This window comes from Meles meles, chromosome 2, assembly GCF_922984935.1.
Source record: "Meles meles chromosome 2, mMelMel3.1 paternal haplotype, whole genome shotgun sequence".
Classification (NCBI taxonomy): Eukaryota; Metazoa; Chordata; class Mammalia; order Carnivora; family Mustelidae; genus Meles; species Meles meles.
In genome coordinates, this window is record NC_060067.1 from 1863870 (window position 1) to 1879434 (window position 15565).

A 15565-nucleotide genomic window follows, 5' to 3' on the forward strand; every position below is an offset into this window, starting at 1 on the left:
GAAGAGTAACCCATTCATCTTTGGATCTTGAGCAAAAAAAATTGTGCATAAAAAAATAGATGATCTGTCTGTTTATGGGATGGAATGTGGGTGTTCTGTCCTCAAGGAGGTTGCCGGTGACTTGGGGGCAGGGCCAGCTGTGTGAAAAATGACACACGGTGTTAGGAGAGTAGCAGGGAAGGAGTGTCATGATAGGGAGACCTGAGAGAGAAAGGAGGACGATTTCCTCCTCGCCAGGGAGAACATGAAAGGGGCCGAGTCCGGGAACAGGTGGAGGAAACATCACACAAAGAAGACACAAGACGTATTCGGAAATTGCAAAGTTCCAAAATCCTTAAAGGTGCTTAAACGTGCTGAGAAGGAGCGCCATAGAGAAAGAGACAAAGTCTAGAGGTAAGAGACTCTGTAGGTCAGGTTAAGGAGTTTGGACTTTAACAGGCGGAGAGGTGGGGGCAGGGACAGGTCTTGGCATGGATAAGCTGTCTCACAGCAGTATGGTCAGACTGGCGTTGTGCAAAGAGCACTTTGTATAGCTGGAATGAGTCCAAGTGCACTGGGACTGACCTGGCAAGGTGCTGGTGGCGTAATAAAACAGATGAGGGAGGGCTACGACCTCCAATAAGAAAGAGACCATGGAAACGGAGAAGCAGGATCGATTCAAGAGATTTACAAGACGGAATGGACAAGACTTGACGACTAGATAATGAGAGTTTGGGAAGAAGGAGGCATTGGAAAGATTCCAGACTTATGACTCAAAAGACAGGTAAGTCATGATGTCACCCACCAAAGCAGAGAAGACAAGACTGGCTGTGGGGGAGTGGTGCAAACTGACAGTAAGAAGGAAAAATCAGTCCTTTGGGACACCGGGTGTGGGGTCACTGCAAGCCTTAGCGTAGAGGCGGCTGTGTCTTGGTGTCCTTACACAGCAGACAAACACATTTTTACCTAAATGCTTTTAATAAAACTTATGCCTTTGTTATCTCTGTATAGCATCTTCTGTATTGTAATTTCTTCACCCCTTAGAAAAACCTGCATTTTTTCCCCGAGCTCTCTGTCCCATTTAACAGTGACACATCCCACCCACCCAACCAAGCTCATCACACCAGAGTTAGTCTCAAGTCCTCTGTCTTTCTTACTAGTCAGACACCACAGGTCACTCAGAATCTCTTCCCCGCTCTTCAGGGTCGCTGTCTTGTCCAGCAAACCCTTCTACTGCGGCACACACACACCCCAGCCCGTGCCAGCCAGCTTTTCTCTAGACCCTACCTGCTCTTCCTGCCTTTACGTGTTCTGGACCATTTGTCACTCATACTAGTCACAGATCCACTTTTCGGTAACACAGGCTGAGTCTCACTGCTTTTTGAGTTAGAAACCTCTCATTTAAGCAGTAACACCTCATTGCTGAAAGAGTCATGTACCAGTACCTTCATGACTCATAATTTGGCTCACACTTATTCTCCAGACAGCAAGTCACTTCTCCCTTCACAAATGATACCTAAATTGTGATTCGAAACCACTCGGACGTCTTGGTTTTATGACCTCGTGGAGTTTCAGGTAGGTTTGGGACAGGCGGGAAGAGGGACAGTAGCCCACCTCTGCCAGCACACCCGTCCTGAGACTCAGCTCCAAAATCAAAAACCAAGGATACTGCTAGGAGTTGAATTGTGTTTCACCCCAAAATATGTTAAAGTCTTAGCCCCTGGGACCTATGGGTGTGACCTTATTTGCAAATTGGTCTTCGCAGATGGGACTAAGTCAAGATGAGGCCGTTAGCGTGGGCTCTACTCCCGTGACTGGCGTCCTTACGAAGAGGGACATCTGGACCACAGGGCACAGGAGGAAGGACATGGGGTAATGGGGGCAGAGATCGGAGAGCTGTAGCTATGGCACAAGGAGCGCCAAGGATCGATGGCCACCCCAGAAGGGGCAAAGGAGGATTCTTCCTTTCAGGTTTCAGAGGGAGCACGGCACCGCGGACGTGCTGACTCCAGACCTCTGGCCTCCGGGAGGGTGAGACAACCTATTTCTGCTGTTGGAAGCACTGGGTCTGTGGGAGTTTGTGGTGGCAGCCCGCGAAGCTCCAATAGAGCCCATACTTCGTGAGACTCAGAGTGGCCACCGAGCCTGGCTTCCCGAAGCCTCCCGCATTTCTGGCGGGTGCGGCTGTCTGAGAGCGCGCGCCTGCGTGGCGAGGCGCCGCAGACCTGGAGAAGGGGCCACCACTGCCCTGTGATGACCACCCTTGCAAGTCCTCCCTGAAGAATCTACCATCCAGGGCCTTCTGTTCAAGAGAATGTTTACAAACGTACTTTTCGGGTTCTTGATCCTAATTCCATCCAAACGGACAAAGCCACATGTGCGTCCAAGGGGAGGAAGGACAGCGGGTCAGGCATCTCTGAAGCACGTCTTGGCGCCCAGCTCCCTGCGACGCCCACTTCCACGCAGACTCACTTGATAACAACTGTGAAAAGTTACCGAGGCCTATTCTCGGAAAAGGGCTCCTCTTTGTCTTTTTTCAGCACGTGATGTACTTTGTCAATGTCTTTATATCTTTCTTTTTTTCTCTGCTGGTGTTGTGGGGAGTGATATTTGAAAAAAGCAGTAAAATTCCAATTTTAAGCTCAGTAAGGATCTTGTGGTATTTTACGCTTCCAACTTTATCGATTTTAATCCATTCACTTCTAGGAAAACATGCACTCTTCCGTGTCTCCTTGCTTTGGCATGTGTGGGTTTGCTCTCGGATGTTTGCCTGATTCGCTTCCCCCTGAGGGACGCCTTTGCTTCTCTAGTGCCGATAGTCCCGGCACTGTCCTGGGCGCTGCACAGACGGGATGGCCCCTGTGTTCTCAGCCCAGTGATTTGGGCTTCAAAGGTCAGAGAGGGGTAGAGATGGTATTAGAAACTGGCTCTCTCAGATCACAGAATGTGATCCAACTTCGGCCTCTTCCCAAGCTAGAAACCTCCCCTCACTTCCCGCGCCAGATATTTCTGTCTTTCTCTCCAGGTTCCCGTACAGTCTTGCACCTACTCTTGTTAGGACTTGGCGTAATTTAACGACTTACGCGGGTTTGTGGCCCCAGTTGGTTGAATTCCGAAAGGCAAGAAAATTGTTCTTCTTTCCACCTGCTTCAATGGTGGCACATGGTAGGTACCCAATACACAGTCATTGAACGGATTCGTGCACGCCGAGTAAATGCACGGGTTATAGAATTACAGCATTTCTATTTGGCTGCGAATCTGTAGACGACAGAGACCTTGCCTTTTGAAATTTTGAGTCCCCAGAGCTGAATAAGGGTCTGTTGGTTGAAGGAACACGTGGTCGGTGAGTAAACACCGAGTGGATTGTAGCTGACCAGAAGCCCCACATGTGGCAGTTTTCCCTCTGTATGTTATAAGGTTTGGGAGAGTGATAAAGGATCAAAAACCAAAATTTTATCTGATCTCTGTGAACCTCAGATTGAATGTAGCTAACCAAGCTTCATGGTGGGACTATAATCTAATTTCAAGATCAAGTAAACGAAGATATTGAAATTGAGTAGTTCAACTTTTTCATACATTTGTGTATTTATTCACGTACTTACTTACCTCGGAAGTTGAGAAAGCACACCAGAGCTGAATAATTTGCAATCCTTTTTTTCTTTTTTTTTTTCCTGCCCCTATTTTTGGAAGCCTATGGTTGGGGTAGCCAATTAGGCCGGCCACTGAGCTAAATGTCAAAGACAACCACTGTGGTAGAAGGGACCACCAATGACATATAGAGTAGGACAGGGCTCATAAATTAACGTATGGTTCTCAACGTGTGGTTCAGGGACACATGGGGGTCCCCAAGATCTTTTCAGGGAGTCACAGATGGAAACAGTTATTATGACAATACTGAAACCTTTTTTGCCTTTTTGTTCTCGTTCAGTGGACTTCCCCGGGCATTGTGTGATACGTTACACAATAACAGATAGAATGCAAACGTCAATATGCACATCCAGCTATCTTCAATGAAGCCAAACATTAAAAGGATTTGCTAAAACATAAAATAATGCTTCTCTTCTACATTTTTGGGGAAAGAGTTATTTTTGATAAAGATGATATCTTTTATGTTAATATCTAATGGTTTTATAATAGTTATTTTCAAACAAAAAAGTACTTATAAAATTTCTCAGTTTTAATTTTGAATATGATACTGATAGATACAACCCACATAAACAAAAGTATGTTGGGGTCTTTAAGAATTTTAAGACTGTAAAAGTCTTCTGAGACAAAAAAAAAAAAGTGAGAACCACTAAATTAGCCAAACATGGGCTAACAAGCAGCTTCAAAACCCACGGCCCTCTCAGTGGGTGTGTAAGTTGGGTGTGGAGGCGGGAAGTGCATCACTAACATGGTTTAGGACCTCCCCCCGCTCCTTACCTTATTCCTGTGAACACACACCCTCCACCAGGCCAGCTCTAGTCTGCTTCTATGGGAATCTGCGATGGGAAGTGGATATTTCTGGCCTGAGCCCAAACTCTGGTGTCCATTCTTCCTACTGCAAAGCTCTCAAAACATTCTTCTCCCAACACTGTGGAGCCTCAACTCCTACATGAAATCTGTTAAGGAAAACTAATTACAATCAGCTACCGCAGAGTGTGTTAATTATGTAGTTACTGAAATGTTCTCTCAATACAGAAGTCATTCACTGATGGGGAAAAATACAATAACTCAATTACTGTTGCAGAACCTCTAATATATTTTTATTAAATTTTATATTTTTATCAATAAAAAATTGATCCTCCTACATTTTCACTTTAATTAAATTCTTAAAAACAGTGTGATGTTCACTTCTCTTCTTATGGCAACATCTGTACATTTATTCAAGAAATATTTATCGATCACCCACTCTGTATTACTACACCCTGTGAATGTTTGTAAATACCCAGCCCCCAGCCTAGGAAATTCTGCATATCTTGTGTCCAGCATCTGGTGAATAATCCCTGAACCTCAGCTTTTGTAACATGAACTGACTCGAGATCAGAACAAACTGTGCATAAAATTTTTATTATACTTCGTTAACATAGATACCTGTTTTAAATGGACCACCCTGACAATTAAACTAGCAGCTTATGCCCAATTAGACCTTCCAAAGGAGACGCTGGACGTGTAAATTGCAAAGTCAGTAACAGAATGGTCAGAGAAAAGGGAGGACATATAGTTTAGGTTAATGAATGGTTTTCCCCCCTGGAAAGATCATGATAGAGAAACGAAGAGGAACGTCGGACCATGCACTAACATGGACGCCCACGTGGTTCTGTTTGGTCGGCTTCCTCCGGTGACCTTCTGGCTCGCTACAGGTCCAGATTTGGTTTATTATCTGGTGTCTTTGAGCAGATGGCTCTGCCGGCACTGTGGCGTTGAATGGGCCCACGCAATGGTACACTGTTTACGCAGACTGAGCAAAGCCTGAAAAACAATTTGGCTCCACTGAAGTACTGAAATGAAACCAGATTTTCAACTACTCTTATTTCTGGGAAATATCATCGCTGACTGATTAAATGAAATCTCCCGTATCTGGAGGACTTTCTGGGAGGAAAATCCGTTACAAACAGTCTGGGTCTGGGACACAGACAAGCTCACGTCTCCAGAGAGGTCCTAATAGATTGGGTTTCTCTTGAATGCTTACGCGACGGACAAACGTACCATAGGTCAAGCCAGGTTTCTGCTGTTTAAATGCCGGGATGGACACATAATAGCTCACATCTACGTGGCATGGTATCAGCAAAGCGTCAAGTGAAAAAAAAATAGCACTCAAGTTATTTTCATTTATCTTTCACTACTTTGGAGGCAAAGTTGTCCCTGCTTATAATACAAATTATCACATGACAACACTCTAAACAGCAGGCCAGACCAACCAATAAGCACCCAGCAGCCTCCGTTAGCAAGCAGCTTGTGCTGCCCCAGCTGTTGGTCCACAGGCACGGGTGTTCTTTTAAATCTTAGAGCGAGGGCTGCCATTTATAGAACTGTTGCTATGTGCTGTTTCCATTTGTTGGGTATACGGCATCCGAGGGCCAAAGTGGCTAACCCAACTCTGGCTACTGTGCACAGGTTGTCCTGTGGGGAGGAATTATTTCCTGGCATTCCAGAACAACGTTGCCTTCTGGCTGGAAGTTACACCTGAATAGGCATTAACATCACTCTCGTACTCATTGTTGGCCCCTGAATGGAGAAGAAGAGCTCATCTCCGCCACCTACGAGTTTATAGTTTAATCCTAAAACAGGGACACGAGCCCATGATTACAAAACTGCCCGATGAAAGCTGGGCTACAGGGAAAGTCTCAGCCAGAGTCCGACATCAGGGAAAGAGGCGTGGGGGCAGGCGGAGGCTGCGTGGGCCCACGCCCCGCGTGCAAGCACACATCCAGGTAAGCGTATTCTATTTGCCTCTCCTGCTCTCCCCCCGTGTACTCAGTCTTGACACTGCATGTATGAAGTCTCTCATCTTCTCATCCTCAAAATCATCTTCTCATAAAGATTTCCCATCGGACTACAAGTACCTCCTAACCCTTGAACCTCTAAGCCAACTTAGACGCATGGAGCTCTTAGCAGTACTCGAGGGCTGATGGAGAGAGGCAGGGCTGCCCTCTGGGATCTTGCCACCAAATCTGTGGACCAGGAGCAGCACCGGCACCTGGGCGCTTGTGACAAACACACTGCAGCGTCTCAGTCCCCTCCCAGGCCTGCCGAAGCAGAGTCTGCATTGTAACAAGCTTCCCAGGGGCCCAGGCACACACTGCAATTCGAAAAGTACTGGTCTGGGGCCTCCTAGGAGGCCAGTGTATTCTTCTAACATGGATACATCTCAAGGCAAGCTACAAAATGTAACCCTGACCTGCTAGAAAGCCCCATTAGAGATTTGGGACTTTTTTGTAAAAGCAACAAGAAGGTCTTGGAGGCCAAACTGTTGAAGGATTTTTATAGGCCCTACACACTCTGCCTTTCAGGAGCTTCACCCCCACAGCACAGTAAGAACATTCAAATGTATTGGCATCCCATTCAACATGCAGATGTAATTTTTTTAAAGAATCAATATTTTTATAATTCAAAAAATTGAGTTTTAATATGATGAAATTATTCCTTTTGTTTCCTGATTCTAAAATGAGTGTATATATATATATATATATACACACACACACACAAAATACACATGTACACTTGAATTGCTAGTTGGAATATCATGCTTTATAGATATTCAGTTACACATTTTTTGACTTTTTCTTTTGTAGCATAGAGGCAATAATTTTTTTTTAGGTCTCATGTAATTTCATAGGTCCTTGATAACGATGGCCCAAAGCACTGTGGCTATATGCCTGTTAGATTAATGGCCTGTGAGCAGAGAAGCGACAGAGTCAGCTTTCTGTTCTGACAAGATCACTCAGACAGTAGTGTGGAGAACACGTTGGGACTGGACGGAAGCAAAAGGACCTGCAGGGACACAGTGAGGGGACTCAGAGCAGCTCAGGCTGGAGATGAGGTTGCTGGTGGTGACGGGGGGAGTCTCATGGATATCAGGGATATGTGTGTGACGGAATTGGCAGGACTTTGGGAGGAAGTTTTTATGGATAGCGAGGGAGAGAAGGAGATAAGGATGACTCCTCGAATTCCAACCAGAATTCTAACTGGAAAATGCTTTATGCACGCGAGTGATACTGAAGGAACAGTTTGTTCTTGAGAAAAAGATGTTCCTTTACTTTTGGCCATGTTGTTATTGATTGGCTTGCATCTTGGTCCCCGAGTGGAAATACTAAAAAGGCAGATGAGCAATCTGTTCTGGAATCCCAGAAGAGAAGCCTGACTTGGAAATGTCAAGTTGGGAGCCACCATCACGCAGATGGCTGTTGAAACAAGGACGTCTCTAAGCGCCGCCTTCTTTATTGTGGGACCCAAAGGGGCACTACTTTCCAGAGGATGCTCTCTCTCAGGGAGGAAGAACAACCATGCCTTATGCAGCAAGGACTTTGGCCACTTATGGTTAGAGGCAGACCCAGCGGCCAAGGAGCTTGAGAAGGAGCAGCCAGTGGAGACGCAATGCTCAGGGAGCGCTGCCTGCGAAGACGTGAAGAGGCTGCACGTGGTACAGCTGGAGAGGTCAACCCAACCAGACAGATGCTAAGGAAACCAGAAAATGGAGGTCATCGGTGACCGCGGGGAACGTGTTTTTGGTAGAGGGGTGGGAAACCGATTACCGAGTGTGGTAGACAGAACAACAGCCTCCCCAAATGGCTGTGTCCTAATTCCAGGACCTGTGACAGTGTTACCTAAATGGCAAAAGGACTGTGCAGCTGGATGAAGGTAAGGGTTCTGAGGAGACAAGATATCCAGGCACATCTGGGTGAGCCAAGTGTAGTCACAAGAGTCCTGACAAGCAAGAGAGGGGAGCAGGATGGTCGGAGTCAAAGAGTTTTGAAGATACTAAGCTGTTAGGTTTGAAGTCGGAGGGGGACCATGAGCCAAGAAATGTGGACAACCTCATGAAGCCGGAAACGACAAGGCAATAGACTTCCCCCGTAGAGCCTCCAGAAGGAACACAGCCCTGAGGACACTTTGCTTTTAGCTCAGTGAGGCTGGTCTTCGAGTTCTGATCTCAAGAATACTAAGAAAATAAGTGCATATTGTTAGTTACTTTTACCCCTCAGTTTGTGGTAATTTGTTATAGCAGCACTGAGAAGCCGATACACTGAAAGTCAAAGAAATGACAGAGGAAATAAAGACAGAAAGCGTAGATGTTGAATTTGAGAAGTTTCTGTATAAGATATAATGGAAGAAGCCCTTGCTTAAGGTGGGAGAAACTTAAATATAAATATAAATGTGTATATATATAGACATAAACCCAACTCTTCATTATTGCCTGTGGGACCCCATGTAAGCTGACCATTTTGTAATGTGATTTTTTTTTTTTTTTTGCTTTTGACTTGTATGAGTTCTTTATATATTTTGTATATTAGCCCCTTACCATATATATGATTTGCAAACATTTCCTCCCATTAGGTAAGTGGCTTTTTCATTTTATTGATGGTTTTCCTTCGTTGTGCAGAAGGTTTTTGTTTTTTTTATTTTTTTTTAAGATTTTATTTATTTATTTGGCAGACAGAGATCACAAGTAGGCAGAGAGGCAGGCAGAGAGAGAGGGAGAGAGAGAGAGAGAGAGAGGAGGTGGCAGGCTCCCTGCTGAGCAGAGAGCTGGACATGGGGCTCGATCCCAGGACCCTGGGATCATGACCAAAGCCGAAGGCAGAGGCTTTAACCCACTGAGCCACCCAGGTGCCCCCAGAAGGATTTAATATGATCTAGTTCCACTTATTTATTTTTGCTTTTGTTGCTTTTGTTTTTGGTGTCTGATTCAAAAACCATTACCAAGACCCATATCAAAGACTTGTTGCCTATGTTTTCTTCTAGGAGTTCTATGTTTTGGGACTAATATTCAAGCCTTTAGTTCATTTTGAGTTAATTTTTGTGTGTTGTGGAAAATACTGTTTGAGTTTCATTCTTTCACATGTTGTCGTCCCGTTTCCCCAGCATCATTTACTGAAGAGATTACCTTTCGCCTTTGTATATTCTTGGCTTCTCTGCTGTAAATTAACTGATCCTATAAGCATGAGCTTATTTCGGTGCTCTCTATTCGTTTCATTGATCTATGTATCTGTTTTATGTTAACACTGTTATAATTACTAGAACTTTATGATATAGTTTGAAACACTGTATTTAGTAATGTTTAGCACATACTCGGTGTATAGCCCTGCATACTAAACAGAGTAAGAAGTTGGGTAAAGAGAGAGAGAAAGGAAACTGTCAAGGAATTAGAGGTCAATTTAAAGTCAAAAATGAAGAGAAGTAATTGGGCAAATAAGCTTGAAGGACGAGGCTGTGGTCATAGAGCGGTCCATCTCGTCTTAGCCAAACACTACATTTGAAATGAATGATGTACTATAAGTTGGCTAATGGATTTAAAAAAAAAAAAAAACCGAAAAGAAAAAGAAAACAGAGCCTGAGGCAAAGCTCACATGCTAATTCTCAATTAGGGGGTGCTATCCTAAGGAAGCCGGAGTAATGGAAAAAGGGAAATGAGGGAGAGGAGAAAAAAACAGACTCAAGGTGGAACATTACGAGTCTGTGCACAGGTTCTCCAGAAAACAAAGCTGGTTGCTGAGTCACACAGAGCAGCCAGAAGTGCGGAACTGCTGCGTCTCGGAACAGCTCCTGGGTGGGCAGGAAGGACGAGCAATTACTTGCCGGCTTCTTCTTGGCTGCTGTCTCTCAACAGTCAAAGTTGACTCCATAGGGAATTAATTCTACTATATTTCCAGGCTATGTCTTGGGCTCCCTCCAGGTAGTAGCTGGGGAAGCTGGAGGTTCTATGAATCCAGACAGGTCAGACCTGGAATACCTTAGGCTGCCTCGATGGTGGACGGCACAGCCATGCTGCTGTGTTCCTCACTGTCGAGGAGGCCAAGGTCAGGGAAGTGTTCGCCTCGGCTTCCCAGCTATGGCAGCAGCGTGAGGCAGTGTGGCGACCATCGTGTCTGCGAAGCAAGGCAAAGGCTGATGCCTTGGGGCAGGCAGGGCTGAGGATCTGGGGAGCACATGTATCATCTGAGCCGGCGATTTTAGAGGAGAGTCCAGATGTGCCCGTGGGAGTCTGAAGCCGAGAAGGATGTCGGGTATGAGGACTAGGGAGCTTCAAGGTCAACGCACGGATGGATGGTCTACATTGACTTTGAAACAGCACAGGACAGCGGGATTCCAAACACCGAGAGTTTAGTACATAGTTGATACACATTGGCTGTATTATTTAATGAGTACCCATAACTAGAAAAAAAATACTATTTAGGAAAGTCAACACACTATGGACTGAAACTCAATATGTGCAGAGAAAAGCAAAATGAAATGTATTTACGTGCTACTTTTTTGGAGTAAAACTTTCTATTATCTGATTATTAATGAGGCAGATTACAAATTTGTTAATTAACTGTGTCATTTTTCCAAACAATTGTTTTTATTTCAGAAGGAAAGGCAAGAACATATTTCAAATTCTTTCTAAAGCATGGTGGAAGCACAGGCATAATTCTCCTGCGGAGTACGTCATGGCTCACTCTACCCCTCGGGTCTGGACCTGCTGTGGGTGCTTTAAGGGATTCAGCAAAGACGAATCAGACGAACTATGCCCTGCAGATATTCACAGTGACTCCGGGGTGACAAGGACTGCCCGGAGATAATGATAAGACAAAGTAGAGAGTCACAAACAGCACGAGAAAGACTGAGATAAAGTACAGTCTTGCGGGGGTGCTGACGGCGTACCCCTAAGAAATGAGGGAGGCTAGGAGGAGACAGGGGAGGGCGGGGAGAGAGGGAGGCGGGAAGCGGAGTCAGAATCCTGGGAAAACTGAAAATGAGTTAAAGTGGTGTCGGGGAGGGAGGACTTTCAAGGAGAGCACGGGTAAGAGGTCAGTTCCAAGGGCGGGACACATGGAGGTTCTGGCCGCTGCCTGGTGAGCTAGGAAACCACCCGAGTATGCTCTAGGTCCATACCCACAGGCTTTCCTCTCTGTCAGGAATCATCAGGAGGCATTTGGCAAATGAGAGGTCACTGTCCCGTTGAAGACACGAGAGTGGGACGGAGAACAGTGCTCCCAGAGCCGGGCCTGGAAGACTGTGATGTTGGCAATGAGCTTCCGCCGAGGAAGGAGAGACGCTAGTACGGGGTGCCTGCTCGAGTCTCTAGCGTCCTGGTAAGCAGTTAAAAAAAAAAAAAAAAAGATAGATCGATTGATGGATTTAGAAAATCGAGGCAGTAGATTGAAAGTGGAATGTTCTGATTGTTTTCTACGTATTAAATATCTGAGCGACGTATGTTCTGTGGATGTACGAAGTGATCCTGCAAAGCCCTTGGTCTGAAGTCCAGTAAGAGAAACTAACAGGTTACTGAAGTCCAGTAAGAGAGACGAGTTAACAGGTACTCATCACGCGGGGCAGCGGGCTGCTGTGGCGTCCCGGAGGAGAGAGCCACTGTCCTGCAGCATCCGTGAGATGTCATAGAAGGGATACCTGGCTTTGAGGTGAAGAGAGGGGTTATTGGCTGCAGGGAGGTTGGAGACAGAGAAAGGGCAGTGGACTCTGCCGGCCTCATTCCATTACTGTATCTAGGGATGCTGGCACCCAGAGGGCCTGAGCACCAAAGGCAAATGGCAGTTCGGTCCAGGGTCAGGGCTTGGCAAGACCGAAGGCCCAGGGGTCCTAAGGTTCCAGCCTTAGCAACAGAAATGGCTGCCCAGGGCGTCAGCGCAGTAAGAGAACAAGCCAGCAGACAAATGACAGAGGAAAGAAGGGAGCGGGGCAAAGCCGAAGAGATTGCGAGAACCTGGATGGGGTTTGACCCTCTCACTTCCTCGGGGATCTTCTGGTGGTTCACCGCGGAGAGCTCAGCCGGAGCCTGGGACGGCTGCGAGCTGCGGCTTCCACAGTGAGCACGGCTGCTCGGACCCGGCGGCGCGACAGGACGTCCCCCTGCCAGGACAGCTACAGAGTCTCCCTTGAGGCCACGGATCCCAAGAAAATGGGATTCTGGCTGGATAAGCTGGAACCGGAGCTCGGTCGCCTGGGGGCCGGCGAGCCTGTGTCGCCCGGAGGCACTGCGGGGGCCTGTCTCCAGCGCAGCCCCTTGGATGCAGTGAGAAAGAGAAAGTAGGAAAAATCGGGGGAAAATTCAGGGCTGTTTGGATACTTCCCCGAGATGCCCGTCGTGCGACACCTGCATTTTACCCTCCACATCTCCGCAGGCTCCCTCGGAGCGTTGACACCAGACACCCCTCGTGCTCTGGTGACAGTGTTCAGCAGAGACCATGCCACCCGGGGGAGCAAAGGCCAGCCCAGTGGGGGAGGGGCCGTTCCCGAATCAGGTCCCTCACCAGTGGGCCGGGGGAAACCCTCCACGGGCGTCCTGGAGGAGGCTGTGTTGCTCAGTGAGTGACCAGGAAGGCCAGGGGACTCAGGCTTCCTCCTCCTGCAGAAGGAGGAGCCGAGATTTAGGCTCTGCCATTTAGTAGTTCCGTGAACCCGATCCCGTTATCTAACTCTCCGAGCTGGCTTCCCCAGGTTGGCTGACTTCTTCCCATAGTAAATGAGAAATCGCGTGTGCGTCTTTCAGCACTTGGCGAGCCTGCCGCACCCGCCGTTCCTTCTGCCGGAAGGCTCTCCTCCTTGCTGACTCTTACTCATCCTACACTGCGAAGTTATTTTTTCAGAGGCGTCATCCCCGAGTGCCTCTAGCAGACTCTAGGTTGCCGACCCAACGTCCATGGCCACTTACTCCTTTTTGCTCGAGTATCAACCCCTCAAGAATGCGATTCTGGAAAGTTCCAGGGCAAATTCTGAAGAGCTTAAGCCAATTTTGGTAATCCTCCTTTCACACCCAGCACTGAGGTGTGGGCATGGGACTCAGTCTGGACTAGTGGCAGGTGAGAGGAAGTCAGCGAGGAGCTTCCAGGAGCTCTGGAGGAGAGACACCCTCCCCTGCTCTTGGGCATTGCCAGGATTATGTGGTAACTGCGGCTGCTCCAGCCGTCCTGGGACCACGGGGCGTGGGGGCAGAGCCAGGTGCAGAGCTGGGGTGCTGGAGCTGGCACGGGGAATGCCCTGGCCTACCCTGACATCCCTGAGGTGCTGAGTTTACCAGCAAGAGCCTCTCAACCTTGGGACTTCAAGCCACAGGAAACTGTAAATTTCCTTATCATTTAAGACATTTCAAACTAGGTTAATTATTAATTGAAGCCTTCTGCATCTAGATCATAACCCCATTTCCCCCTCCCGTGTCGTATTCTCTTTCACGGCACTTTGACATATATGTTACTTCTGTGTTTATTGGTTTGATGTCTGTCTCCCCCTCCGGACTGTAGAGTCTAATTTGCCAAGATCGTATGTTGATTTCGCTCACCACCGAATTTCCGGATTGCAGCACTGTCCCTGAGACACAGGAGCTGCTTAAAGACATTTGTTGAAAGAATGAATAAAGGCTCCCAAAAAGGTCACTTTTCTCCTCCTCCTCACCATCCTCCTTGTTTTTTAACAGCTCAACATGGCATTGTTGCCAGAGGACAGGATCTCTGGGAAGGAGCTTATGTTCCCCTCAAAATGACTAGATGGGTGACCTCAGGTAGCAGGAGTACAGAAGCCTTTGCCTCAAGGAATAGTAAGAAAATACATATTCCATGGTTGACCCTACACACACATATTTAACTGAGACGAAAGATATACAGAGCATGTTTATTCTTGCTGTGCATGATGTCTCTGATATTTTTATTCAACTTCATTAAAAAAGGTGGACCCATGCCCCCCCACCGTCGACTAAATGAATGAAAGGACTTTGAAAATCTGATTTCCTTGTTGTTGTTAAACTGTTCATAAAAATCCATCCTGTTGACTGAGAAGTCCATGATGACAGTGACTTAACAATGACTTCATTATTTTTCCTATTCCTGTGGAATCCTTCCCCAGACCATCTTCTCCAGCTGGGCTATTTTGAAGGCCTGCATAAAATGGGAAGACTGTAGCATATGTTCATGAAAAAGTACTTTGTACTTTTGTTTAATTTTTTTTTTTCAGTTGGCACAAAAACAAACAGGACTGCATTCTTCCTCCTCTGAAATGTAGTGGCCCCGTTCAGCAGACCGTCCCGGGCTCACTTCTGTATAAGTCTACGCACGCCCCAGCGCTGACCAGTGCCCCGGGAGCCGCTGCCACCACGAGGTTTAACCCCCCGGGAGGTGGGTTCCGACCTTCTCTGGAGGCTCCGAGAAGAATAAAACCTCACTGTACTTCCCGTTCCCCAACACAGACACTGCCCTGTCCTCGGTGGTTTTGCCAGTGAAATTCCTCTGGTGGCAGGAGGAAAGGGGAAAAGCCACCTGGGGGTCTCACAACTCCAGAGCACGGCACATTACGCGGCGAGGCACGTATTATTTAGAACACCATAATGCAAGCCTCAGGGGAAAACAAAACCAGACAAAAAACCATGGAATCAGAAGGCGACTGGGCGAGCAGCAGCGGCCTGGACGGCCAGGGAGGGTCCTGCTCAGGGACCCGCCGGTTCCGAAGGTCTGATCTCTGCCCCTAAAACTGGGTGCAAACCTCTGCTCCCGGGATCACGTGAGCGGCAAACCGGGCGCAAGCTGTGGCTCCAGAGTCCGGGCAGAGCGCGGCTCCGGGCCCCTGGGTCACCCGTCCGCTGGGAGGGCAGCGGGCGACCCGGAGGGCCGACCGGCCGTGCGCCCCGGGTGCGCTGCGCGAGGGAAGGCGAGCTGGGGGAGCCGCAGGGCGGACTGGGGGGGGCACATCCCGAACTTTGCTGTCCCCTGTCCCACACGCTCGAGGTGTAAATAACAACATAAAACACGCTTTCCGCCCGACTTTATCTCCCTCCAGCGGCCTCGCTCCGGGAAGCGGGGAAAGTGCGCACCGGGCTCCGGCCGAGGCTTGTCGCGGCGCAAAGGTTCGGCCGCGGGGGATGCGCGCGGGGACCCCACCTTCCGGGAGGCCGGCTCCGCGC

At 47.8% G+C, this 15565-nt stretch overlaps 1 protein-coding gene and 1 long non-coding RNA gene across 2 annotated transcripts in view; both read left to right on the forward strand.

Annotated features, from left to right (window-relative positions):
• Positions 1 to 216: 216 nt before the first annotated feature.
• Positions 217 to 2613, forward strand: LOC123937284. The gene is made up of 3 exons (XR_006817447.1): positions 217 to 763; positions 1463 to 1554; positions 1745 to 2613. It is a non-coding gene; the product is annotated as an uncharacterized LOC123937284 (long non-coding RNA).
• Positions 2614 to 15149: 12536 nt separating this feature from the next.
• The window catches only part of PRKG2 (protein kinase cGMP-dependent 2), a 96523-nt gene continuing 96107 nt past the window's right edge, over positions 15150 to 15565 (forward strand). The window contains exon 1 of the mRNA XM_045998554.1: positions 15150 to 15508. The gene's annotated coding sequence lies outside the window, so the exon portion shown is untranslated. The remainder of the gene's footprint in view (positions 15509 to 15565) is intronic.